Below are 26,867 nucleotides of genomic sequence, written 5' to 3'. Positions count from 1 at the left end.
AATACACATTATATATATACAATCATACACACTAATGATTTGAGTGATAAACCAGTGTCACTGGAAGTACCTTTAGGTTAGCTCTTCTATATCACCCTAGGATGGTAGAGACACTAATTAATCACTCAAAGGTGTAATGATTATAAGTAAATTATTATATATACAACTCAACTCGAGTTGATAAAAATTACACCCAAAATAGGGTCTGGACCATTCATTAAAGGTGTTAGGTTATTCAATATAGTACAACTGACTATGGTAATAATGGGACTAGGATGAACGATAATAGTTCAACTAGTCAATGTTAATATCCTACCCTGTTGTGGGTTAACAATTAGTAAATATTATACTGTGAACACTAGTGCAATATATATTAAATAATTCTCTATCTTGGAGAAATAATATACACAATTATTGATAATAGCCTCTTAATTAGCCTCTATGAAACTTCTAATATTATCTAGAAGTATTAAATATTATTAGTGACCTCGCGAAATAAAGTCCACAAAATTCGTAGATAATCTCTCGCGAAATTTAACACCACAAAATCCGTGAACAATCTTGCGAGGACACAGCCACTAATTTGGCTGGCTTCTATATTAGTGCTGTCATTTCACAGAATAACACGCCACCAAATCTGTGGGTGTACATGAAACCGCTGACTAAGGCTTATCTGAACTGAGCGAGGCTCGTGAACTCCCACGAGTCAACGCCGCCGTCTTGACTGCTGGCTTTGTTTAAATAACACTGCACTAGTATATTTAATGAATCCACTGGTTAACTGGTTCATCCGGTACTAAGATGACCAAATGTGGGTTCAAAGGATCAAATAATCCGTCATCCGGTTCGAAGATGACCAAATAATGTGGGCACCGACCTGTGAGATTTATATTTATTTAATTTATATGAATATATTTACGTTAATTTATATACTTCGATAGCAATTTGTATAATGATAAGTGGACTGTATTTCTGCAATAATCTCATAATCTCACAAATCGATCCTCTACACATTTGGGGGGTTTATTAAATTAATATATATATATGCAGCCAATCAAACTACAGTAATAGACTACATACATTGAAAAGGTTCCTTATCTTATAGTACAGCAGGTTAGTCCACCAGGTATAACTAGGGTGTAGACACCAAATTATCCTCTTTGAGGTAGCTTCCATCACCCAGGTAACTGATGTACAAAGCCTTGCTTCCTCGTCTTCACCTGTCAAAAGGGCGCTAGCTGTAAAGCCAGATACCTATATATGACAAGCTATATCAGAGAAAACACTATACATGGAACATGAAGACCTGGCTTAATTACCTTTAGTTTGAGGCTGCTTCGCATTCTAACCGGGTCACCCTATATCCTGACATTAATGGCCATAAATGAATGATAAACGGGTTTCGGATAGACACTTAACTTGAATTTGTAGACAGCGTGTTGATAATGGTACAACTTTGGTTTCCATAACACTACGTCCAAGTAAATTTAACAGGAGCCGAATTTGCTCCCGAGAGCCTCTGGTCTAGTCTCAACAATGGCTGCCCTCCTTCCTCCCCTGACGCCTGGCTTACATTGTCCACATGACAGAAAGTGATAGAAGGGTCACATTTACTCTACTTTAATATTGATAATTAAGTTAATTTATATGAGATGTTTTTATAATGGTAAAGTCCAAAGACTAATGTATTTAAGAATAATTCCCACCATAATAGATGGTGAATTATAATAGTATGTGGTGATGATATCCCGTTTTCTATAGACGGTAATTCCACTACAAGTTACGTTTTCTATAGATTACTTGTTTATACAATACAGCTATTATCTGTATGATTATTAAATGGTGTCGGATTTTCCGACAATACACACCGCACCATATAAAAAATGAAATTGAATATGAAAAATAGTAAAAGCTACGTTACCAAAGTTAAATACGCTTACCATAAATTACTACTTGGCACCAGTACCTGAGTGAAGGTCCCGGACAGGCCCCCACTTAATATGTGACGGTAACGCGTTGGTGTTCGGCTGTTCAAAAGCTAGGGGTATGGCCTCGTCACATATAGAAACAAAAAATAGAAAATCTGGAACTTCGTCTGTGGTAAGGTAATGGGAAGACACACAAAACACAAGTAAATTTAACAATGAGATTTTAATTACGTTAGAAAAGCAAAACATGAATAAAATGGACATAAAATTCGTATCATAAAATCAATCAATCAAAGTAATAAGAATAATCAAATGACAAAATGAAAAGTTACGTTAAGACAAGTGAGTAATAACAAGTGAACAATATACAGTCAGATAATAGGTGCAGGAATATTGGCTTTAAGCTGCCACCTCTCTTAGTACACGTAAGCCAGAGCTTAGTCTACCAACGAGACGTGTTAACTTGTTGAAAGCACTGGATATTCTGAGGTCTGTAGGTCGTGTGGCCCCAGACATCAGGTAGTGTGGCGGGTGGAGGGCAGGTGCAACTGGACACGCAGCCAATCAGCGATGAGCAGGCGACGACAGGTAGTTTGGTGATTCGAGTGGCGGGGGGAGCAGGTGTTCCTGGTGCTGCATACGTTTGCTCTCTGGCAAACCTTGGTGTTGTATTTGTTGGATATTTCTTCCATATTAGTTGTATATAGCGACGAACTTAGGAGGGAAGAGCAGGCTCAATCTCTTGAAGGAGATTATCGTCACAATATATGTTGTACCTAGTAGCCAGAACGCAGTACTTGGCCTACTATGTAAGGCACGATATGCCTAATAAGCCAAGTTTTCTTGAATTTATAAATTTTTCGAATTTTTTTCTTATGAAACAATAAAGCTATCCATTTAAATATGTATGAGTACATTTTTTGTAATTTGAGTTAAAACTAACGTAGATATATGACCGAACCGCTGCACCAACCTTTCTCTCCTCCTCTGCACGTCAAACTTTGTATTAAGAATCTTATAATTACACATACGTGACACAGCAAAGACACACGATCACATCATTGTGAACTCTAATTGGTGAGATGATTTTGCAATATGAGTACTTACCACCTGGAAGAGTCCTAGCCCGTTCTCGCAAGCGACCCCAACGTCAAGAAATTGTCATACTAAAGTGCCTTATTCCAACTTACCAGAGAACCCACGAATTGAAAACGGGACATTATGTAAATTTCGCGAGCTTGTACCATTTTACCGGCTCGCGAAATTACCTTTATTCTTATGTTCTTAAGTGCCCTCGACAACCATTCATTTCCAACTCCCTTTCTTGGAAAAATGTCACATATGATCGGGATTCCACCATTTTATAGTACGACAGTTTCTGGCCTTTGTATACGTCAAAATGCGACGTGCTATTAGGAGGACGGATTAGGGTCGTGCTCAGTGCGCAACAACACAAAAGGAAATAACCCTAAGGAGGGTCGAAATAGCCTTAGCCATTCTATCCTTTTGAGATTTATCTTATTGTCTCAATAAACGTACTTGAACTTGAAGGAGATCAAGTAGTTGAACTGTCCATATTACACTGATTCTTTGCCTTGTTGCTTCAGTTCTTGATGACCACAAGTTTGTTTCCAATAAACTGGAATTGGAAGTGTAATTTTCCAATTACAAAAAAATGGAGGTCCTACAATATGAAATTAATTGAGCCTTTCCATCACAGCACGGGGAAAAGGAATGATCCCCATCCACTTGGATAGTCGGGGATTGAACACCGACTTTAATGTAGCGATATCGTCGCTCCACCGTCCAGCCAATTCATTGAATGACTTGGATGGAGGGTAGAGCGATGGTCTCCTTTCATGCAGGTCGGCGTTCAATCCCAAACCGTCTAGGTGGTTGGGCACCATTCCTTCTCCCCCGTCCCATCCCAAATCCTTATGTTGATCCCCTTCCAAGTGTTATATAGTCGTAAGGGCTTGGTGCTTTCAGTTTGTAGTTCCGTCTTTCTTTCCATCACGGTACTTAAATGCTGCAATGGGACCTTAAATGCTTTCTATATGGAAAGTTTATGCAAGTTCCATATAGAAAGCACCTGCTTCATTTTCTGTTACTTCCCGGGGTCTGAAAAGCTCGATGTAATTCATATGCTCAGACCATTCTTTACCATCCTCGACCTGTAGCCATTTTATTTTGTCAAATAATGATCAGGTTAACAATGAGTAAGTAAAATATCTCTAGTAAGTAAGATCAGGCGGTAAGATATCTCAGTTAATCGTATAGTTTCTCTGTATCTTGTTTTGGCTAGTACTTAAGTATAACCTCTGACTGCTGTTTGTCTGACTATATTGACATATTTATAACTCATATAAATACACTCACGGGGAAGGTTGTTCTTATAACTCTCACAAAACCACAAAGTTGATATTTTAAGTGTTGAACAGGATCGACAAATAAATATGTAAAGTAAAATAAATATGAGGCAAGTGGATCAGTGACGTCAACAAAAATTCATACGAAAGGCACAGTTCTAGGTACACACACAAGAAGAACTATATTAGAGTTTTTTTTTCCCTAATATACGATTCTTCTCTTGTTCACTCCATTGGCTGTTTTGTTTAATCGGGAAATTGCATTTGGCTCGTGTTTACACTGCGTGTGTGGTGAGCTGCTCTACCAACGGAACAAAAGAAGCACTTTGCTCCGACAACGTCATTACCAACTCACCATTGCATTGCTTTTATTTTATATTATTTTTTAGTCTGGTATATTCGTTTACCTGCGCTGGTTAATGTATGCACCTGGCGCCTCCTGTACAGAACACGGCAGATAAATTATCCCTCACTTGACTATACTCCCATAATTGTGTTTGCGGGAGTTGCGCTTCAGTTCATAGGTGTTGCATGACAACCATCCGTTGATTAGTCTACAGTTTCTTGAGCCTATTGGATTTGATCAGATCTACATTTGAGGTGAATATGAAGCCTGAGTCCACTACTTACATTTTAAGTGAATTCCTTTCCATCACTATCAATGACATTGACCAAATTCTCTATAATGGTTTTGTAGCTCACTTGGATACTTATTTTCCACCTGTATTCCAGAGTTCCTACACCGTCCTGGCCTATAGTGCCCGCCAATGACTCTTAAGAGTTATTGTCTTTAATATTGCATGTGATAATCATGTTTCTTCTCTTTAACGTTTGATATTCCAATATTTTAGCATCAGAATTTTGATTTACAATCGAGTGTGCTTTATGAATAACCGAGGATTACGAATCCCGAGCGCTGTCCGCTCACCCACGAGGCCCCCACCAGGTATATGTGTCTGTTCAACCGTGGGTTTGATTTTAAACTAATTATATTCATATTTATTAATCATAATTATTTTAATTGTAAAGTTAGTAACTGAGGTCTGCCCTTCACCTGTTCCTATAGGCAAATGAATAGGTAAATCTAAACTAAAATTTTACCGTCTTCTGACGTCATCATCAACACGCGTTCGAACTCGACGAACAATATTATATCTCGTCTTCTGCTTTTAACATGTAAATATTTAACTTTTGTATTTTTCTTAGCCACAAAAACAAATGTAAAAACTGCCGTTTACATCTGATTTTATTTGTTTTATGTGAAACAACGTAATTTTGTCCCTATTTTTATCCCTTCCCACATTTACGATTTTAAATAATTTTTTCTAATGCATTAAACACTTTTCAACAAACGTGAACCAGTCGTTGACGGCCTTCAGACGGTGTAGTTGGGTTTTCCAATTCCCAATACAACAATCTCCTCATTAACATATAATCTATGAAAATTTCAGCATCATCTCTTTCATTCTGAAAAGTGAAAAAGAGTAACACATAGTTATGTTAAAACAATAGGACAATGTCTTTTCTGTGTGTGTGTCCTTGTCACCGGTGAGCGCGTTTACCACGGAACCAAAATATTCAAACATATTCTTATTCTGTATAATATGTATATTCTGTATATTTAACGTTTGATATTCCAATATTTTAGCATCAGAATTTTGATTTACAATCGAGTGTGCTTTATGAATAACTATTCTATATATTTTTATACATTTTTTAAATCTATTCCATGAAAAAAATATATTTCCGTCATCGTTTAAGCAATATTTTGGTTAGTATTTGGGGTTTAAAGTTGTTAACCTCTTTCCAGCAAGGAGGTTACTGTATTCGCGTACATATATCATGATCAAAGTCAACTCTGTGTAAGTACACTGAGGCATGGGATACACCTCTCGGTAACATGCGAGGTAAACAAATGCTTAGGTTGGTGTTGGGCTTAAGGCAAGTCACGCCTGGAGGGTTATTAATGCCCCAACAATGCCTTACTGACCCGCCAGCAGGTATACTTTAGTCATGAACATAGTTCCAGACCAAAGTATAGTCCTGAATATACACCGCTTAGTGTATATACATCTAAAAGTGAAGTTTATCTGTCGATGTATATATCCCTGTGAGGAAATTTGGGTAATTTTCAATATATATATATTTATATTTGTGAGTGTGTAACTAACGGTAAGTTATGTTGGTACATATTAACCATTCAAAATAAATTAAGTGAAAATCATAGATATATAACGAATACAATTATTTTTAATGATGTAATGGGTGTTGTATTACCCAGAACATCACTCGCATAATTCATTCTTTAAGACCACTGTAAGGGACAATTTTTTTTTTCACTATACATGTTACAAATCTGTGTCCGCCAGTTCTGAAAAGGAATTTCCGTATTTGTGTTTATTCATGTATGCGGGATGAATAATTTACATGTTAAGTATTGCAGAGAAGGAACATACAGCGACATGCTCCAGGCTGTACGAAAAATACTTCCATTCCAACACCTGCCTTTGTGTGCTGTAGAGACTTTTTATACGAGGATGACAAAGGAATAATATTATTGTGTGTGTGTATTCACCTATTTGTATTCACCTATTTGGACTTTCAGGGGGATGAATATACAGTTTTTCTCTGACACTGAAAAAGTTCTTTCTAACGTCTAACGTAAAGGGGGGAGCCGACGGCTGAGCAGACAGAACACTGGACGCGTGATCCTGCGGTCCCTGGTTCGATCCCGGGTGCCGGCGAGAAACAATGGGCAGAGTTTCTTTCATCTTGATGCCCCTGTTACCTAGCAGTAAATAGGTACCTGGGAGTTAGTCAGCTGTCACGGGCTGCTTCCTGAGGGTGGAGGCCTGGTTGAGGACCGGGCCGCGGCGACACTAAAGCCGCGAAATCATCTCAAGATAACCTCAAGATCTCAAGATAACGTCCCTGTGGCTCATTTGGGTATTCAGTACGCTTCGCGTACTAGTGGCTGTACAAGAATGTAACAACTCTTGTATATAAAAAAAAAATAAAAAAAAAATCTTCCAGAGGGCGGGTTTGTGGCTGATATTGAGGACTGTTTCAAGCTATTTAATCTCCTCCCATGCCTCATTCAATTCTTCCTGCTGGTTGGCTACCTTTCTCCCATTACCTTTAGTTCCTCTTTGATTTCTCTCAACATTTCAAAGAGTATCTCCTGAAGCGGGATCTCTTCCCCTTCTCCTCTCTCTGTGTTTCGTCATCTCCCTGCCATGTTTGTTTCCTATTCCAATTCTCCAGGGATTGACCACAATCCAAAGTGTGTGTGTGTGTGTGTGTGGTGTGTGTGGTGTGTGTGGTGTGTGTGTGTGTGTGTGTGTGTGTGTGTGTGTGTGTGTGTGTGTGTGTGTGTGTGTGTGTGTGTGTGTGTGAGTGTGTATTCACCTAGTTGTGTTTGCGGGGGTTGAGCTTTGGTCTTTCGGCCCGGCTCTCAACTGTCAATCAACTGTTTACTAACTACTTTTTTTTCCACACCACACACACACACACCCCAGGAAGCAACCCGTGACAGCTGATTAACTCCCAGGTACCTATTTACTGCTAGGTAACAAGGGCATCAAGGTGAAAGAAACTCTGCCCATTGTTTCTCGCCGGCGCCCGGGATCGAACCAGGGACCACAGGATCACGCGTCCAGTGTTCTGTCTGCTCAGCCGTTGGCTCCCACCTTTACGTTAGACGTTAGAAAGAACTTTTTCAGTGTCAGAGTAGTTAACAGGTGGAATGCATTAGGCAGTGATGTGGTGGAGGCTGACTCCATACACAGTTTCAAATGTAGATATGATAGAGCCCAGTAGGCTCAGGAATTTGTACACCAGTTGATTGACAGTTGAGAGGCGGGATCAAAGAGCCAGAGCTTAACCCCCGCAATTCATTTATTCAGTCTGTCTAGGTCATCCTGTAGCCTCCTACTATAATCCTCTGAAACAAGCCTCTACAAGCTTGTTTCTGCCTGGTGCGGGAATCCTATACATTCAAAGCCTCAAAGTCTCCTGCGTCAGAACATTAGTTTTCATGCGACTATCGTCTCTTTCACTCGGGCAAGAACCATTGATTTATATGGTGGAATCCTGAGAGGTTTGATACAGTGTCACGGGGGGACGACCGCAGAGTCTCGCCTGTGGAATATATTTTTGCATATGGAAGAGGGGCGAGTTGGACGCCAGAATTGCAGAGAGAGAAAAGTTAATGGAAGAAATTGATTTGAAGTTGGAAGGAGAATTGCAGGAGAAGAACTACAGAGTGAAGGTGAATTAGAAACTATAGTGAAAGATAAATGCAGGGAAAAGCAGACTTAAATGAGGATGACAACTGCATGGGCTGGGAAACCTCCTCCATGAAGGAGAACTCCATCAAGGTAACTAACTACAGATAGATATGAATTGCAGTTAAAGTATAATTTGCAAATAGTTCCAATTGTGAAGGAATTTGAACCGAGGTAAGTATAATAATTGCAAAGGAATGAAAGCTGAGTCATGGAATAATGTTGCAAAGGCTGGAAACCTGCAATGATTGGAGAATTGGAGATGACTGAGATGGAAACGGAAATTAAATAAAATTAGAATTGAAAATAGAAGAGTTGCAAGGTAAATGGAACATTAGGGAAGGAGGAGATTTTCAAGATAACAATAGAGAAATAATGCTGAATTATTGATGAATGTAAATAAAAAATAGTTGATAATATAGAACTGATAATATAGATTATAGACTCCACATATCAATCATTCAGATCCTCTATAGTCATTCCGCCCCGACTGCTCCACCCTACACCATCTTCTCATCTCCGGCTTCTTTTCCCCATTTCTCCATCTCACCATTCTCTTACCTTCTCATCATCCTGTATTCCCATTCCAACGCTCTCTCTCTCTCTCTCCATCTTTTTTATACAGGTGAGCATAGGGGCACGGCACTTCTGACTCCTGTTAATAGGCTTTGAACTTCCGTTCTAAGTTTATATGAAGCCAATTAGTTAACAACCAGGTCCCCATTTATTGCTGGGTGAACAGTTAACTACCAGTGCCCAGTTAACCCTACCTGGCCAGGACTCGAACCTGGCCCATATCTTTGGAGAGGCGTAGGCCAGCGTGCCTCTAACTATTTTCTATTTCGCACACCGTTCAACCTTTTTCCTTGGTTTTTCATTTCTTTACCCATTTTCCCCTCCACGTGCTTTTTCCCTTTTAATTCCCTTAGTTTTATCCGGCCTTTTCAGTCATTTTTCGTCATGTCGTTCACAGGAAATATTTCCTTTTAATAGTCACCAAATATTTTGAGACACTGGCCGCCCGCTGAGGTCTTTTAGTAAGAGTATATTAATCATCACCGTATCTGTGGTGTACTGAGTCACCGTATCTGGGGTGTACTGAGTCACCGTAGTTAGGGGTGTACTGAGTCACCGTATCTGGGGTGTACTGAGTCACCGTAGTTAGGGGTGTACTAAGTCACCGTATCTGGGGATGTACTGAGTCACCGTATCTGGGGTGTACTGAGTCACCGTAGTTAGGGGTGTACTGAGTCACCGTATCTGGGGTGTACTGAGTCACCGTAGTTAGGGGTGTACTAAGTCACCGTATCTGGGGATGTACTGAGTCACCGTATCTGGGGTGTACTGAGTCACCGTAGTTAGGGGTGTACTGAGTCACCGTATCTGGGGTGTACTGAGTCACCGTAGTTAGGGGTGTACTAAGTCACCGTATCTGGGGATGTACTGAGTCACCGTATCTGGGGTGTACTGAGTCACCGTAGTTAGGGGTGTACTGAGTCACCGTATCTGGGGTGTACTGAGTCACCGTAGTTAGGGGTGTACTAAGTCACCGTATCTGGGGATGTACTGAGTCACCGTATCTGGGGTGTACTGAGTCACCGTATCTGGGGATGTACTGAGTCACCGTATCTGGGGTGTACTGAGTCACCGTATGTTACGGACCCGGATTCAGCGTCCGAGCCTGGAGCAGTGACAAACACGCCATCTGTGGGTCAGCTCCCGAAACCCCCGCCAAACGAACGACGACACCTAGTGAGGACAGCGTGTACTGGCCTCGAGGACCAGTTTCCAGTCTGGTTCAGCGCTCAACACCGCCGCTCCTGACCTCTGGTGAGGTGGTGCTCCGACGACAGCGCCATCTATGGGCTGGATACGTCAGGCGTTAGTATCTGAGCCTGTGAGTGTGGTGTATTAGTGTCCCAGTTATTGATGACGTGTCTGTTTACAGAGCCGACCTGGGACCACTGTGTTGAAGGTGGAGTCAGTCTACCCGAGGCAGCCAGTCTCCATACTGTGAAGTTTGCTGCAGCTGTCGTGACGTCGTCCCCCCGGAAGAACACTGTGGTGTGTTAAGCCTGCCAGTGGAGTGGCAGTGGAAGGATTTACCCGGGACCGACGGTTGGAGACGATAATCCACTGGGGTATTGAGGACAGGAGGGTGATTGGTGATATCACACGAGACTCCTGTCTAGGGCGTACCCCTTATATCGTTCGTGGAGTGGCCGTACCAGCCTTGGTGGCTCTGTACCTGCCAGCTGACCTGCTGGACGTGTGGTTGACGGCCTCCACGACGGTGCCCCCAGTGGACCTGTGTTGTGGCTGACCTGTGGCCAGGGTAGGCTCGGCGTTCTCAGTGGACACGTCTTGAGGCCACGAAGAAAGCACCAAGGAATCGGCACCAAGTGGTGTGGCACCAGCGTCTTCTGCAGAAGACCACGATGAAGAATTAATCCCCTTGTTAAGTGTTAATACCCCTCCCCGCTCGTGTACTCTTATTTTATATATTTAAATGGTGATGGTTAGATTATATTATATTAAGTTCTTACCTTTCTTTCCCTACTCCCTTTAAGTTACTTGCGTCACGGATCGCATCCCTTGATAGCCACTACTGGCTCGGGAACGGATACATTATATCTTCCTCTAACAACATCAGAGTGAGAACCCCGTTGCGTCCCGAGAGGGCCGTAACATAATTGGCATCCCCAGCGGGATCCGTCCCCTTGTTAAGTATGTTTGACAGGGGTGGTGAAGTGGCGTAATCCCTGTATATAATTCCCCCTGTGTGACGATTGTGACGTTATACGTCCTGTGCGGTGCTCAGTGACTAAGTGCGATATTGTGTAGTGCGGTGCTCGCTGTGATTAAGCGATTAAGTGCAATATTGACTAGTGCGGTGCTCAGTGATTTAGTGCAATATTGTAGAGCGAAGTGTTCGCTTGGACTCAGTGTAATATTGGGTAGTGCGGTGCCCGGAGTGATTACGTGCAATATTGGCAAGTGCAGTGTTTGGTGCGATAAAGTGCAATATTGGCGTAGAACAGTGCTCGGTGTGTTAAGTGCTAACGTGTAAGCAGTGTGTTAAGTGCTAAGTGTTCCATCTGTGACAATGGCAGACAAAGCCACTATTGATGATTTGGACGAGGTTCAGGCTTTTCTGAACAGAGAAGATTGTCTTGCCAGATTAAAGTATCTGAGCAAACCGGAACTTGTACTAGTGAGCGCCTACCTGGAGATCAAGATCCGTGCCAGTGATTCCCGTGTGGAGATCTTGTCCAAGGTACACCGGCACCTGAAGGCAGAAGAGAAACAGGAAGGCGAGACTCCTAGTACAAAGGAAAGTGCAGGCATAGCTTCCACGGAAAAGGAAGATAAGGGCAGCGACGTTGACAGTGATGCCGGCGAGCTTAATATCAGCTTCCTAACAGTCAAGATGCGTGCCCTAGAGATCAATCGTGAAATAGAATGGAAGAAATTAGAAATGGAACGAGAGAGACAAGATAAAGAATTAGAGATGAGACGTTTAGAATTAGATCGAGAAAGAGAAAGAGAAGAACGAGAAAGAGAAAGAGAAGAACGAGAAAGAGAAAGAGAAGAACGAGAAAGAGAAGAGAGACGAGAGAGAGAAGAACGAGAACGAGAAGAGAGACGAGAGAGAGAAGAACGAGAACGAGAGAGGGAAGAACGAGAACGAGAGAGAGAAGAACGAGAGCGAGAAAGAGAGGAACGAGACAGACAAGAACAACGAGACAAAGAGGAAAGAGAGAGACAACATGAACTAGAAGTTTTGCGATTAGGCGGTGGTCGGAGACAAACAACGGACACCAGTAGCTTCGATCCGGTACGCAACATCAAAATGGTCCCCAAATTCCATGAGAAGGAGGTGTCCAAATTCTTTGCAGCCTTCGAGAAAGTCGCTGCCTCTTTGGAGTGGCCAAGGGAGAATTGGGCCATCATGATACAGTCAGTCTTGACTGGGAAGGCCCAAATTGCCTACTCTACGTTATCCCTTGACGACTCCGGCGATTACGATATGGTGAAGAAAGTTGTGCTCATGGCGTACCAATTGGTACCTGAGGCGTACAGGCAAAAGTTCAGAAACCTGAAGAAGACCTCAGAGCACACTTTTACCGAATTCGCCACAATCAAGGAGCGACTTTTCCAGGAATGGTGTGCCTCTCGGAAGGTGGAGACCAGGGAAGACCTCGAACAGCTGATTCTGCTCGAGGACTTCAAGGATTGTTTATCTGGAGACCTCAAGACGTACTTGGAGGAACAGCAGGTAGAGACCTTGAGTGCAGCAGCCACCATGGCTGAAGAGTACATCCTGACTCATAGGCCGTCTGCTAAGTACGTCCCAAGGAATTACCAGCGCCGGTTCGACAGACCTCATGATGAAGAAGAAGGACCCGTCCCACAAAGTGCTAAGAAGACGCCCCCAAGTAGCCCCCGAAGAACAAGTCCTAGCAGTCCGAAGCACCGGAGCCCGAGGAGGAATATGGTGTGCTGGACTTGTGGGCAGAAAGGGCATATAGCTGCTAGGTGCCGAGGCAGAAGAGGTGGCAGCGCACGTAGGGAGGTGATGATGATGAGCTGTGTTACACCACCAGTAGGAAACCAGTCTACGACGACGCAGGAAGGACCAAGTTTGTTGGCCCCTCACACTTCAACCGGGTATGTAACGAGTGATCATACTGGTAGATCAATTGTAGTGCTCAGAGATAGTGGAGCAGCCCAGTCCCTGATCGTGAAGAGCTCGTTACCCGAGGGAGTAAGTGTGGATGGGAGACCAGAGGTGATCCTGGTTGGGTTTCCTAGGCCGCAGTACATCGCCCCCTTAGTGCCAGTACATCTTGATTCGCCTTATTTCAGCGGCACATGTGAGTTGGCAGTAGTCGATACCCTCCCTGTGGCTGGGATTGACGTGGTACTAGCCAACGACTTGGTGACCGATTGGAGCACCAATCATCCCAAGATAGCGGACGAGTCTACCGGAGCAGCAAGGTCTGAGGTAACAGGCAATGGTAATGTCCAGGTAAAGACAGACCCGGATGTAACTGTTTAATTTGTCCTCTCGCCTACAGATTGAGAGCGTTCTAGCAGTGTCTCCCGATTCTCTCGACAAGGAACATGAAGTTAAGAAGGCAGAGGTACCTGAGCACGAAGAGAGGCCTTGTGTGCAGGCACCCACAGATACCAACGAGTCTGGAGCGAAGGCGGATGTGTACTTGCGGTATGGCAAGGTACAGCGTGTATTGAACCAGCCAGAGATTCCCCAGACTTCAGAGGTATGTGAGGTGTGTTCAAAAGGTCTAGTGCCCTCTTCGGTCCAAGCCAGGCTAGTGGATGTTGCCGGCTATGGACATGACTGGCTCGGGAAGCATATCCCTCAATTGACCCCATGTTTCTTGGCAGTATTTTGTTTTGTTCTCCTATGTGCTCTCTGTGTTCTCAGTAAGGATCAGTGGACGACCCGAAGGATGATGGCTCCCGTGAACATCGAGAAGAGGTCCATGGGATTAGAGATTTGCACTGCAAGTGTTGCAGTTGAAGAAGGGACCTGGGAGGTAATAGATGATACAGGAGGTACGATATGTGATAATGTGAGTGACTGTTTCCGACAGGTTGACACCCCTCGCGTGACTGCTGAGCCTCAACACAGCGTTATACGGAACGTTGGTCGACCTGACGGGGGCAGAGCGAATGCCATCTTCGGTGAGCAAGCAGCCCTGTTGGAACTAGGTGTGGACCTAGTAGAGGAGTGTATAGTAAGTACTGACTTGCCCATTGTCGCTATCACTCTGAATTATCAGACCCCTGTATTCCAGGTTCCTGTCTCCCTGAAGGACCATCGGACCGGTACCAGAAATGCCGTCTGTGATCAGCCGTCATCGGTGCTTCGACGCAGAGAAGTGTCGAGTCACCCCAGATCGTGTCTACACGGATCCTTACTAGAGAGGTGTGAAATGATGTCCCTGCTTGACATCGCAGTGGAGATGTGGGAGACGTGGAAGATTACGTCAGGCAGATCATTGCCTTCTATCTGCAAGCTCCCGTTGTGCCGGAAATGGCAATTAGGACAGTTCTGTAGACGTGACAGCCTCGACATCCCAGATTATAAAGCATGTGTGTCCATTTGGAGTTGTGTCGTCGTACTAATTTGGTTTGTGTTTCTTTTTATAGAACCCCAAACCAAATTCTTTTTGGTGGGGAGGTGTTACGGACCCGGATTCAGCGTCCGAGCCTGGAGCAGTGACAAACACGCCATCTGTGGGTCAGCTCCCGAAACCCCCGCCAAACGAACGACGACACCTAGTGAGGACAGCGTGTACTGGCCTCGAGGACCAGTTTCCAGTCTGGTTCAGCGCTCAACACCGCCGCTCCTGACCTCTGGTGAGGTGGTGCTCCGACGACAGCGCCATCTATGGGCTGGATACGTCAGGCGTTAGTATCTGAGCCTGTGAGTGTGGTGTATTAGTGTCCCAGTTATTGATGACGTGTCTGTTTACAGAGCCGACCTGGGACCACTGTGTTGAAGGTGGAGTCAGTCTACCCGAGGCAGCCAGTCTCCATACTGTGAAGTTTGCTGCAGCTGTTGAGACGTCGTCCCCCCGGAAGAACACTGTGGTGTGTTAAGCCTGCCAGTGGAGTGGCAGTGGAAGGATTTACCCGGGACCGACGGTTGGAGACGATAATCCACTGGGGTATTGAGGACAGGAGGGTGATTGGTGATATCACACGAGACTCCTGTCTAGGGCGTACCCCTTATATCGTTCGTGGAGTGGCCGTACCAGCCTTGGTGGCTCTGTACCTGCCAGCTGACCTGCTGGACGTGTGGTTGACGGCCTCCACGACGGTGCCCCCAGTGGACCTGTGTTGTGGCTGACCTGTGGCCAGGGTAGGCTCGGCGTTCTCAGTGGACACGTCTTGAGGCCACGAAGAAAGCACCAAGGAATCGGCACCAAGTGGTGTGGCACCAGCGTCTTCTGCAGAAGACCACGATGAAGAATTAATCCCCTTGTTAAGTGTTAATACCCCTCCCCGCTCGTGTACTCTTATTTTATATATTTAAATGGTGATGGTTAGATTATATTATATTAAGTTCTTACCTTTCTTTCCCTACTCCCTTTAAGTTACTTGCGTCACGGATCGCATCCCTTGATAGCCACTACTGGCTCGGGAACGGATACATTATATCTTCCTCTAACAACATCAGAGTGAGAACCCCGTTGCGTCCCGAGAGGGCCGTAACACCGTAGCTGGAGTGTACTGAGTCACCGTAGCTAGAGTATGTATCACCGTATGTATCTCGCAAATTGTAAATAATGAATTTAATTTTTGTCTGAATCCGTCAGTTTCACTCCATTTTTTTTTTATTATTCCATCGGTTTTATACTGTGAACTCATAGAGGATTTGTAATAGTGTTATGGGAAGGGGTGCTTGTTGCTGATCTGACGTACTATTTTTCTAAATATCTTCTGATGTTGGTGTTAACTTCTTTATTTGTTTATTAATACTTGAAGGGTTCTGTCCAACTTTTTATGTATGTTATGCTAGTCAGAATAATGTACGAAGGCTCAGTGCATATATATGTGAGTCTATCACACACAACAGCAAGCGCCCCCCTCCTATTCAACTCTATTACAAATCCACTATGAATGAGTGAGAGAAAAGACTCCCCGAGGCGTAGGGAGAGGTGAGTTGCTGTGGACAGCACTGCGGAGGTTGAGAGGAGCTTTAAGGAGCTCTCACGAGTTTGAGCGTAATTCTATGGAGATTAAGAGCTGTGGGGGAGTTATGAGGGGTTTCTGAATTGTGAGAGGAGCCAGGAAGAGCCCGAATCATAACCTTCATTATCTGTAGTTTTCAGAAACTCTTGTTATAAGATAATTTTCATCATGATGATAATTTCCTTCCTTTACTGACACTACTTCTACATAGAAAAATAATTCACTTTATTTCACATAGATCTCTGGTTCAAATATAAATGTGAACCAGACAAAACTTACTCAAGTAATTTTGAGTAACTTAGTTAAATCCTCCCTGGCCATTACATCGGGATTTAAGTGGCCCAATTTATGCCGTCAGGGAGATAGATGAGAGTGAATTTACAGCCTCCGATCTGTCAGCGGCAGCCATCAAGCGGCGTGGGATTTATGGGATGGTGGTGGCGTGTGTGAGCGGAGCCTCCCGGCCACCATATTATGTTGCAGAGGCCGGCTGGGACTTAGCGGGGCTGTGTACTGAAAGAGGATTCACTGCGCACTTAACAAGGACTTGTATACTGGCTGATGCTGTGCTCATCTGCTAATGGAGAAGCAAATGCTGGAGAAGAACTGGCTCACTCGGTGGACTATTCTTGAGCCAAGAGAGGTTGTAGACTTAAGAAATCTTACGTTCTTATTTATGTAAGTGAAAAGTATTTATTGTAATATTAGGCCGCCACACAAGTTCTTAAATATATATTTTTTTTCCTTATATTGAAATAGTATCTGTCTGTCAGTAATTATGAGTACATATTTAAATTACTCAACAACGTTCTGTTTTCCGTGTAGTGAGAACAACAACAAAATTCGATGAAAATAAATCCTCTATAATAACATGCCCAGAATACGTTATGCCAAAAAGAATTCTAATTAATTTATTTCCTGACTTCAGATACTGGTGATGTACAAGCTCAGGCTTCCCTTCTCTTCTCTTTGACTTCTCAGAAATCTTCTCAGGATGTTATGGGTTACCAAGACCACGTCAATCAGGTTCTTTGTCCTTCTTCATAAATCCAGTCCCAACTCCTCAGCCTTCCTTTTATGGTCTGAGGCTGCCCGTAGTTGCAGCTTTCTACTATCCTCGACCAGGCTCCGTCAGGCTGGTCTTGTCGCTACTGCGGTAAGAGGACGCTGTCAGAGAGCACACTAATATATATATGCTAACATTGACGGCTATTTTCATGTCCATGCGAGCCCTGCATACTATGCGCAGCTGGACCAGCCAGAAAATACAACTGTACCTAGTATACAAGATATTTCATTCACTTGGACAACCGGAGCCTTGAATCGCAGACCACACAAGCATCACCCCACAGCTCTTCTTACTAAGCCACCAACACCCACAATAAGAAAGAATTCAGGAGATACCTATCTGCTGTCCAACTGAAACCTTAAGATTTTCCCAGGGCGCCGCTTTTGTATAAATGTGTTAGGTAATCCACTTCGCTGTCATATAAATTGATAACCACCATTTTGTCATAAATAACATTTCATTCACTTGGACCATCGGACCTTTGAACTGTAAACCACACAAACTGCAGCCCGCCGCTCAGCCTACTGAACAACTGAATGTGGTCAGATCAACATATATATATATATATATATATATATATATATATATCCGGGGCTTAGCGTCCACGCGGCCCGGTCGTCGACCAGGCCTCCTGGTTGCTGGACTGATCAACCAGGCTGTTGAACGCGGCTGCTCGCAGCCTGACGTATGAGTCACAGCCTGGTTGATCAGGTATCCTTAGGAGGTGCTTATCCAGTTCTCTCTTGAACACTGTGAGGGGTCGGCCAGTTATGCCCCTTATGTGGAGTGGAAGCGTGTTGAACAGTCTTGGGCCACTGAGGTTGATAGAGTTCTCTCTCAAGAGTACCTGTTGCACCTCTGCTTTTCAACGGGAGTATTCTGCACATCCTGCCATGTCTTCTGGTCTCATGTGATGTTATTTCTGTGTGCAGGATTGGGACCAGCCCCTCAATTATTTTCCACGTATAGATTATTATGTATCTCTCCCGCCTGCGCTCAAGGTAGCAGTCTTTTTTGTAAAAATATGTTGTTAAATATGACCGAAAAAGTAAGATTAATAATTCTAACACGAATTTTCTCAATATTTCTTATGTTTCTTTTTACTGTCGATGGTAATTGAAAAATCAATTCTCCAAAATTTATTTTTATTTCTAGTCTGACGCGACGCTTGAACGCGTTTCATAACAACTTATTACATTTTCAAAGACTTTAGTTTACACACACACAACTGTAACCTGAAAACACTAAACAGAGTTTTACTTATGCTAAACACTTAAACAGCTTGTCTTATATACTCGCATTTGGATGAGGTGATATGTTGCAACAGTTTTGGATGAGGTGAACAAAAATTTTGACCAACACAAGACAGAACAGGGAACATTGGGTATTATTTGGATAAATGAGAGGGAAGAATGGAAGTAACTGCAAAGGGCCTATTGGCCCATACTTCCTCTTGATGCTTCTATATTGGTACAGAGTCTTGAAGTGGGAAGAATATAGTTGTGCATTAATTGGCTGTTGATTGCTGGTGTTGACATTTTGATGTGTAGTGCCTCGCAGATGTCAAGCCGCCTGCTATTGCTGTACCTATCGATGATTTCTGCGTTGTTTGTTAAGACTTCTCTGGTGATGGTCTGGTTGTGGGAAGAGATTATATGTTCTTTGATGGAGCCCTGTTAATTATGCATTGTTAATCGCCTGGAAAGAGATGTTGTTGTCTTGCCTATATACTGAGTTCTTTGGGGCTTACAGTCCCCAAGTGGTCATTTGAAGGCATAGATGACGTTAGTCTCCTTTAAGGCGTTCTGCTTTGTGTCTGGAGAGTTTTTCATGAGTAGGCTGGCCGTTTTTTTGGTTTTATAGTAAATCGTCAATTGTATCTTCTGATTTTTGTCTGTAGGGATAACGTTCCTATTAACAATATCTTTCAGGACCCTTTCCTCCGTTTATTGATCCGTCGAAAAGAAGTTCCTGTAAAATAGTCTAATAGGGGGTACAGGTGTTGTGTTAGTGACTCTTCAGAGGTTGCATGGCGTTTCACCTTCCTTTTTATGATGTCTTCAACGAAACCATTGGAGAAGCCGTTGTTGACTAGGACCCTCCTTACCCTACATAGTTCTTCATCGACTTGCTTCCATCCTGAGCTGTGGCTGAGAGCACGGTCGACGTAAGCATTGTTAACACTCCTCTTGTACCTGTCTGGGCAGTCACTGTTGGCATTGAGGCACATTCCTCTGTTTGTTTCCTTAGTGTAGACTGCAGTGTGGAAACCTCCGCTCCTTTCCATGACTGTTACATCGAGAAAGGGCAGCTTCCCATCCTTCTCCATCTCGTAAGTGAAACTCAACACAGAATTCCAATCGAAGGAGGGTGAAGGGGGCATTCGAGGGGAATTCTAATTATGTATAATTATTTGTTATTTAGTATGTTTTTTAACATTATTACGGGAAAAGATTGTTTAACTTCAGTTCATGCTGCTCACATTCCCTTCACTGCCTCGTTAAGCATTACATTGTCCTGTTTTACCCTGCATCACTTAATGCGTAGACCATCATTTTATGAGAATATAAAGACATTATGCACATCCTGGGCGTTATTTATGTTCCAGACTCACGAGCGAGCATAAATATACACACGAAGGTACACACACACGGAGAGACACATACACACATGGCCTGATAAATGGTTTCTAGAATTTAACTCAAATGAATGTAAAGTAATATATCTAGGTGAAAGCAGTAGGAGGCCAGACACAAGATAATGATTGGGAGACGAAGTCCTCCATGAAATGGAAAGAGAGAAGGATCTAGGAGAAGAAATCACACCGAACCTGTCTCCTGATGCCCTCATAAAAAATATATCATCAGCGGCGTATGAGACGCTGGCTAACATCAGAGCAACCTTTAGGATTTTTTGTAAGAAATCATTCAGAATCTTGTATACCACATATGTCAGACCAATCCTAGAATATGCGGCTCTTGCAGGGAGTCCATATCTTGTCAAGCATATCATAAAGCTGGAGAAGGTTCAAAAGTATGCCACTAGACTAGTTCCAGAACTACACGGAATGAGTTACGAAAAAAGGCTGCGTGAATTGCACCTCATGTCGTTGGAAGACTGAAGAGTTTGGGGAAACATGATTACCATGTACAAAATTCTCAGAATAATTGACAGGGTAGATAAATATTTATTATTTAACACGGGCGGTACACGCATAAGGGGACTAAGGTAGAAACTGAGTACGCAAATGAGCCACATTGACATTAGAAGGAATTTTTCAGTGTCAGAGTAGTTAACAGATGGAATGCATTAGGCAGTGATGTGGTGGATGCCGACTTCATGCACAGTTTCAAGTGTAGATATGATTAAGCCCAACATGCTCTGGTGCGATGGTAAAATTGTAAGAAGGATTAAGACAGAGCAAGACCGCAAGATGGTACTAGATGACCTGGACACACTGAAGAAATGGGCCAACATATGGCTACTAGGGTTTAACTCGAGCAAGTGTAACGTGATGAGGATAGGCATAGGGAGCAAAAGGCCAAACACAAGGTACCAGTTGGGAAAAGAAATCCTTCAGGAGTCAGGACGAGAGAAAAATCTGGAAATTAATATCACGCCAGACCTGTCCCCTGAAGCCCACATCAAAAGGATATCATGCAGATGCGAGGCTGGCAAACATAAGAACTGCCTTCAGAAACTTGTGTAAGGAACCATTCAGACCCTTGTATACCTCATATTTCAGACCAATATTGGAGTATGCGCCTCCAACCTGGAATCCACAACTAGTGAAACACAAAACGAAGTTAGAAAAAGTTCAGAGGCATGCCATCAAGCTAGTTCTCAAACTGAGGGGTCTGAGATACGAGGAAAGCTTACTGGAATTGAACCTCAAGACACTGGAAGACTGAAGCTAGGGGAGACATGATCACCACCTATAAAATTCTCAGAGAAATTGGCAGGGTTGATAAAGACAAATTATTTAGCACGGGTGGTACGTGGAAAAAGAGGAAACTGGTGGAAACTGAGTACCTAAATGAGCCACAGGGAGGTTTAAAGAACTTTTTCAGAGTCAGAGTAATTAACAGATGGAATCCATTAAGCAGTGATGTGGTGGAGGCTGACTCCATACACAGTTTCAAATGTAGAGATGATAGAGCTCAGTAGGATCAGGAATCTGAACATCAGTTGACTGACAGTTGAGAGGCGGGACAAAACAGCCGAAGCTGAACCCCCGCAAGCACAGCTAGGTGAGTACACGCACGCACACTGTTGGCTCGCGGCTGAGTAGGCATAGCTCTGGGGTCGTTGTCCTAAGGACCCGGGTTCGATTCCCGGCCGATGCAGAAAGAAATGGGCAAAGTTTGTTTCACTTGATGCATCTGTTCGCCTAGCAGTAAATAAGTACTTGGGAGTTAGACAGCTCCTACGGGCTGCTTCATGGGCGTGTGTAATTACCTAAGTGTGGTTACAGGATGAGAGCTACGCACGTGGTGTTCCGTATTCCCAGTACTCTGTTGTGTTTGTCTATGTGTTGCTTGCTGGTGGATTTACAATTATCAGTCTATCCTGATTCCAGACCTGCAATGCCATTATACCAACTTCCCGAAAGTTTTCGATTATTAACTCTTTTACCTTCAGACATTCTTTCACCAGCACAGCCACTCCTTTCCCCCTTCCTAGTTTTTCTCTCATATCTTCAAAGTAAGTAGCCCCCTTGGGAATACGATCTCATTTTAATATATTTTCTTCAAGTTTCGTCTCTGTTAGTGCGACAATATCTGGGACCTTAAGCTGAATTATATATTTTAGCTCCAATTTTTGTTATCTCACTCCATCTATGTTGGTATAAAAAATTCAGGAACATGTTCTGTTGCCATTTGTCCTTTACTCCCCTTTCCTCTAATGATTTTGCTGATTTGTTTTTATGTACCAATTCACTAACTTTCCAGACCCTAACACTTTGTAGAAATTTTTTTTTATTCTACTTCATATCTATTCCCATTAAGATGTTTCGCTTCATCTGTGTTTGTTTTCAGCTTTTCTCTTTCTTCCTTTGAGAGGTCTTGTCTTATTGACCAAAGTTTGCCATCCTCATCACTACATATTCCAAGCATTACTAAGCACTTCCATCATTTGTTTCAATCCATTAAATCTGACTCTTATGGGGCGATTTTTTGCCCGTCTCATATTTTCCTATCCTCCTAAAATAACTGACATTTTTCTTTGAATTGAGGCCTTTCACTAAACCAATTATTTTCTCAGTGATTTTCATCTCTGCTGCTCTGTCGACCCTAGATAATATTTCCTTTTCTAAACACTCAAAAATTATTATGGACGTAATTCTATCGGCAGTGTCTTGTACTAATTTACAGTTGGTAACCAGTTCTTTCCTACACACAGAAATCATAATAGCGTGATATACCAAATGAACAGATCCACAAGAGCCGTGATGAGGGTCCGAACCTACGCCTAGGATGATCCCAGATGCGCCTTAGTCAATTGTGTCACGACATGGTTAAAAGATTTGCAATCTGGAGTGTTTCTGCCCTCACGAGTATCCCGCAGCTTTTCCGAAGCACAATTAATTATTTAGTAATACAATGCACGAAGCATGATATTAATGCAAGCGACTGTGAATCCCCATGTCGCGAGTTCAAGTCCCTCCATTGCCTCAAAATTATTTTCAATGAGATATCATGCGATTGTAAGTTCCTTGTGATCATGCCTCGATGCTTGCCGAAAGATGATATAAGACCAGCGATTACCTCTTTTACTCGACCCGGGTTTGTTGTTCATTATTTACAGATCATCTGGTGTAGTTTTGCTGCGCATTCTACATCCCTATAACACCACCCTCGTCCACCCACTGTGTCTGGCTCAGAAGGATTTGATGATTGAATACACAATTCGGGGATCTTAAATGTTGGAAAAAAAATCGTGTGTGGGATGAATGTCGAGAAAATTTTCCGTGGTACTTTGGTATACGACCACAACATGAGTAGAGTTTTTGTCGCCCCAAAACACCTACGACTCTCACCTCGTCTCAGCTGTAATGTTTCGTGATTTACTCACAGGATGAACACGGTAATATTCAGTGAGTCGTCTGCGGCCGACCTTCCTAACTTTCTGTTTGTTGCTGATTTACCACCCCAATTCCCTCTTGCTCTCACACCTCACATGCAAATTTCACCTTCCATCGCCTCCCTCCCACTTTTCTTTCACTTACCCTTTGCGCTTTTATTGCTCTCGTCCATTCTCCTTTCAGTCTCTGCTTGCTCCACTTTCTCTTCCCATCCTGTAAATCACCACTCTCTCACTACTCCCTTACCATCATCAGTTACCTCAAACATTTCCCCATCCCAGTTCCTTGCTTCCCATAAACTCTTTTTTTGTTACCACTTTCCAATTTACATTTTCCCTTCTAGATCCACCTTTCCTAGCGTTCTTCCCTCCTTTCCTCACCCTCCTTTTCTCCAACCTTCACTTGCCTGCCCCATTTATATGAATAGGAGTCACCAGGCTAGGTTTACTCACTAGGAGGAATCATCAGAGTCGGTTCCACACTAGGAGGAGTCATCAGAGTTGGGTTCCACTCTGGGAGGAGTCATCAGAGTTGGGTTCCACTCTGGGAGGAGTCATCAGAGTTGGGTTCCACTCTGGGAGGAGTCATCAGAGTTGGGTTCCACTCTGGGAGGTGTCATCAGAGTTGGGTTCCACTCTGGGAGGGGTCATCAGAGTTGGGTTCCACTCTGGGAGGGGTCATCAGAGTTGGGTTCCACTCTGGGAGGGGTCATCAGAGCTGCGTTGACTTCCACGCTTGTCTAAACATTGCACATATACTTTGATCACTAGTGTGAGACAAGCAACACATGTACAGTGGTCTCCGCCTGAGTTTGTGTTCTGAGATGTTACCCACACGTTTTATATGCATATGTACACGCTTCTCTCTATGCATTTATATATGTGTGTTGAAATGCACATCTGTGACCGTCTCTCATGGGCACCAGTCGCATATATTATCGAGCCGCTTGCACAAATTCAATGTTAGTAATATTAATGATTCACAATCTAACAGACATCACTCTGATATATGAATGATCCCCACAATAGCTACTTTTTAGTTTAATATTTTCATGATAACAAATATCTCATTGTATGTTAATATTAATATAGAAAATAGTTAATAGAGAATATAGAAAGCAAGCAACAATTAGCTCAATACAAAATTAATGGACAAATTATTTCCCACTGACAGAGAGATTAGACGAGGAAGGGGAGTAGCAATATATGTTGTGTTAAAGAGCGAACTAAAACTGGTGCCCACACGACAGTTATTTGTACGGAATGAAACAGACCTAAATATATCCTAATAACAGGAATGCAATTTAAACCCCCATATTTTTGATAGAATAAGGCTTATCTAAGAAGAAATATCAAGTCATCTAAGCCTAAACATATGTTGCAGGAGAGACTAAATTTAGCAAAATAAACTGTTCTAATAAATAGAACAGTTAATACTGAAAGAGAAATTGTTGATGAATTTGTTGATAACTGCTTTCTTAAGCAACATTTTATGGCGCCTACACTGGAAAATGACTTATTAACTTCTTTTAATATCACATTTTTACTGACTCCTGATCTTCATCAAGAATGTTTTAAGGAGACATATTTTGAACCTGTATCATAACCAGTGTCACGCCACCAGGGCTGCCCACCTCCAGTGTCACGGCCCCAGGGCTGCCCACCTCCAGTGTCACGCCCCCAGGGCTGCCCACCTCCAGTGTCACGCCCCCAGGGCTGCCCACCTCCAGTGTCACGCCCCCAGTGCTGCCCACCTCCAGTGTCACGCCCCCAGGGCTGCCCACCTCCAGTGTCACGCCCCCAGGGCTGCCCACCTTCAGTATCACGCCCCCAGGGCTGCCTACCTCCAGTGTCACGCCCCCAGGGCTGCCCACCTCCAGTGTCACGCCCCCAGGGCTGCCCACCTCCAGTGTCACGCCCCCAGGGCTGCCCACCTCCAGTGTCACGCCCCCAGGGCTGCCCACCTCCAGTGTCACGCCCCCAGGGCTGCCCACCTCCAGTGTCACACCCCCAGGGCTGCTTACCTAGAGTGTCACGCCCCCAGGGCTGCTTACCTCCAGTGTCACGCCCCCAGGGCTGCCCACCTCCAGTGTCACGCCCCCAGGGCTGCTTACCTCCAGTGTCACGCTCCCAGGGCTGCTTACCTCCAGTGTCACGCCCCCAGGGCTGCCCACCTCCAGTGTCACGCCCCCAGGGCGGCCCACCTCCAGTGTCACGCCCCCAGGGCGGCCCACCTCCAGTGTCACGCCCCCAGGGCGGCCCACCTCCAGTGTCACGCCCCCAGGGCTGCCCACCTCCAGTGTCACGCCCCCAGGGCTGCCCACCTCCAGTGTCACGCCCCCAGGGCTGCCTACCTCCAGTGTCACGCCCCCAGGGCTGCCTACCTCCAGTGTCACGCCCCCAGGGGTGATTACCTCCAGTGTCACGCCCCCAGGGCTGCCCACCTCCAGTGTCACGCCCCCAGGGCTGCCCACCTCCAGTGTCACGCCACCAGGGCTGCCCACCTCCAGTGTCTGGTGTGAACTTACTCAACCCTTCCCATGAATCTCCTCAACCTCTCAACAACTTCATAACACATATGAGGCACCCGGAGTGAGTTGTCTCTAATGCAACTTTTCCGTATGATTTTAAGAGTCTAACTTGTAGCTGCTGCCTCCATGCTCTCGTCTTTTTTTCGAAATTGTTTATTAGTGTCTTTCAGTTAGTGTATAGTAAGCATAATGTACTATTATTCAGTGTCGGCTCTATTATATGTTGTTTAGTGATGCAGTCAGCAACTAATTCATATCATCTGCTTCGCAATTCCCTGTTTATTAGTCCAATTTATTTTACAAAATTAAAGTCACCTATAACAAATTTTGTGGGACCTAAATACTTACATTATTTCTTCTTATCAATGTATTTTTTCTATTCTTTCGAAGTTATGTGACCTGCATATAATTGCAATGTTATGATATTTTTTTCTTTTTGGCTTCACGGCTCAAATCTTTTGCAGCTTTGCAGCTCGCTAAACAATCTGGTTCTTATCATTTCCAAAGTTGAATATGTCATTTATCGAATCTGATGCACGTCTTCCTTTTCTAAGATATATATGATCACAATTCTGTGTCTGGCTTCACTTTCTGTCTAATTGCAAGCCTTTGCTCAGTACCTGACTCTTGTTTTACATGTATTACCCAGCTATCAGGGCGCCTAACAGCTGGGTGGAAGGGCGCATGACAGCTGGGAGGACAGCACTTCGGATTTGTAGTCTTGAGGTTCCAGGTTCGATACCCGGCGGAGGCGGAGACAAATGGGCAAAATGTTTTTCACCCTGATGCCCCTGTTACCTGGCAGTAAATAGGTACCTGGGAGCTAGACAGCTGCTACGGGCTGCTTCCTGGGGGTGTGTAACGAAAAGGAG

The sequence above is a fragment of the Procambarus clarkii genome, chromosome 82 (assembly GCF_040958095.1).
Source record: "Procambarus clarkii isolate CNS0578487 chromosome 82, FALCON_Pclarkii_2.0, whole genome shotgun sequence".
NCBI classification, from domain to species: domain Eukaryota; kingdom Metazoa; phylum Arthropoda; class Malacostraca; order Decapoda; family Cambaridae; genus Procambarus; species Procambarus clarkii.
This window is presented reverse-complemented; position numbering follows the sequence as displayed.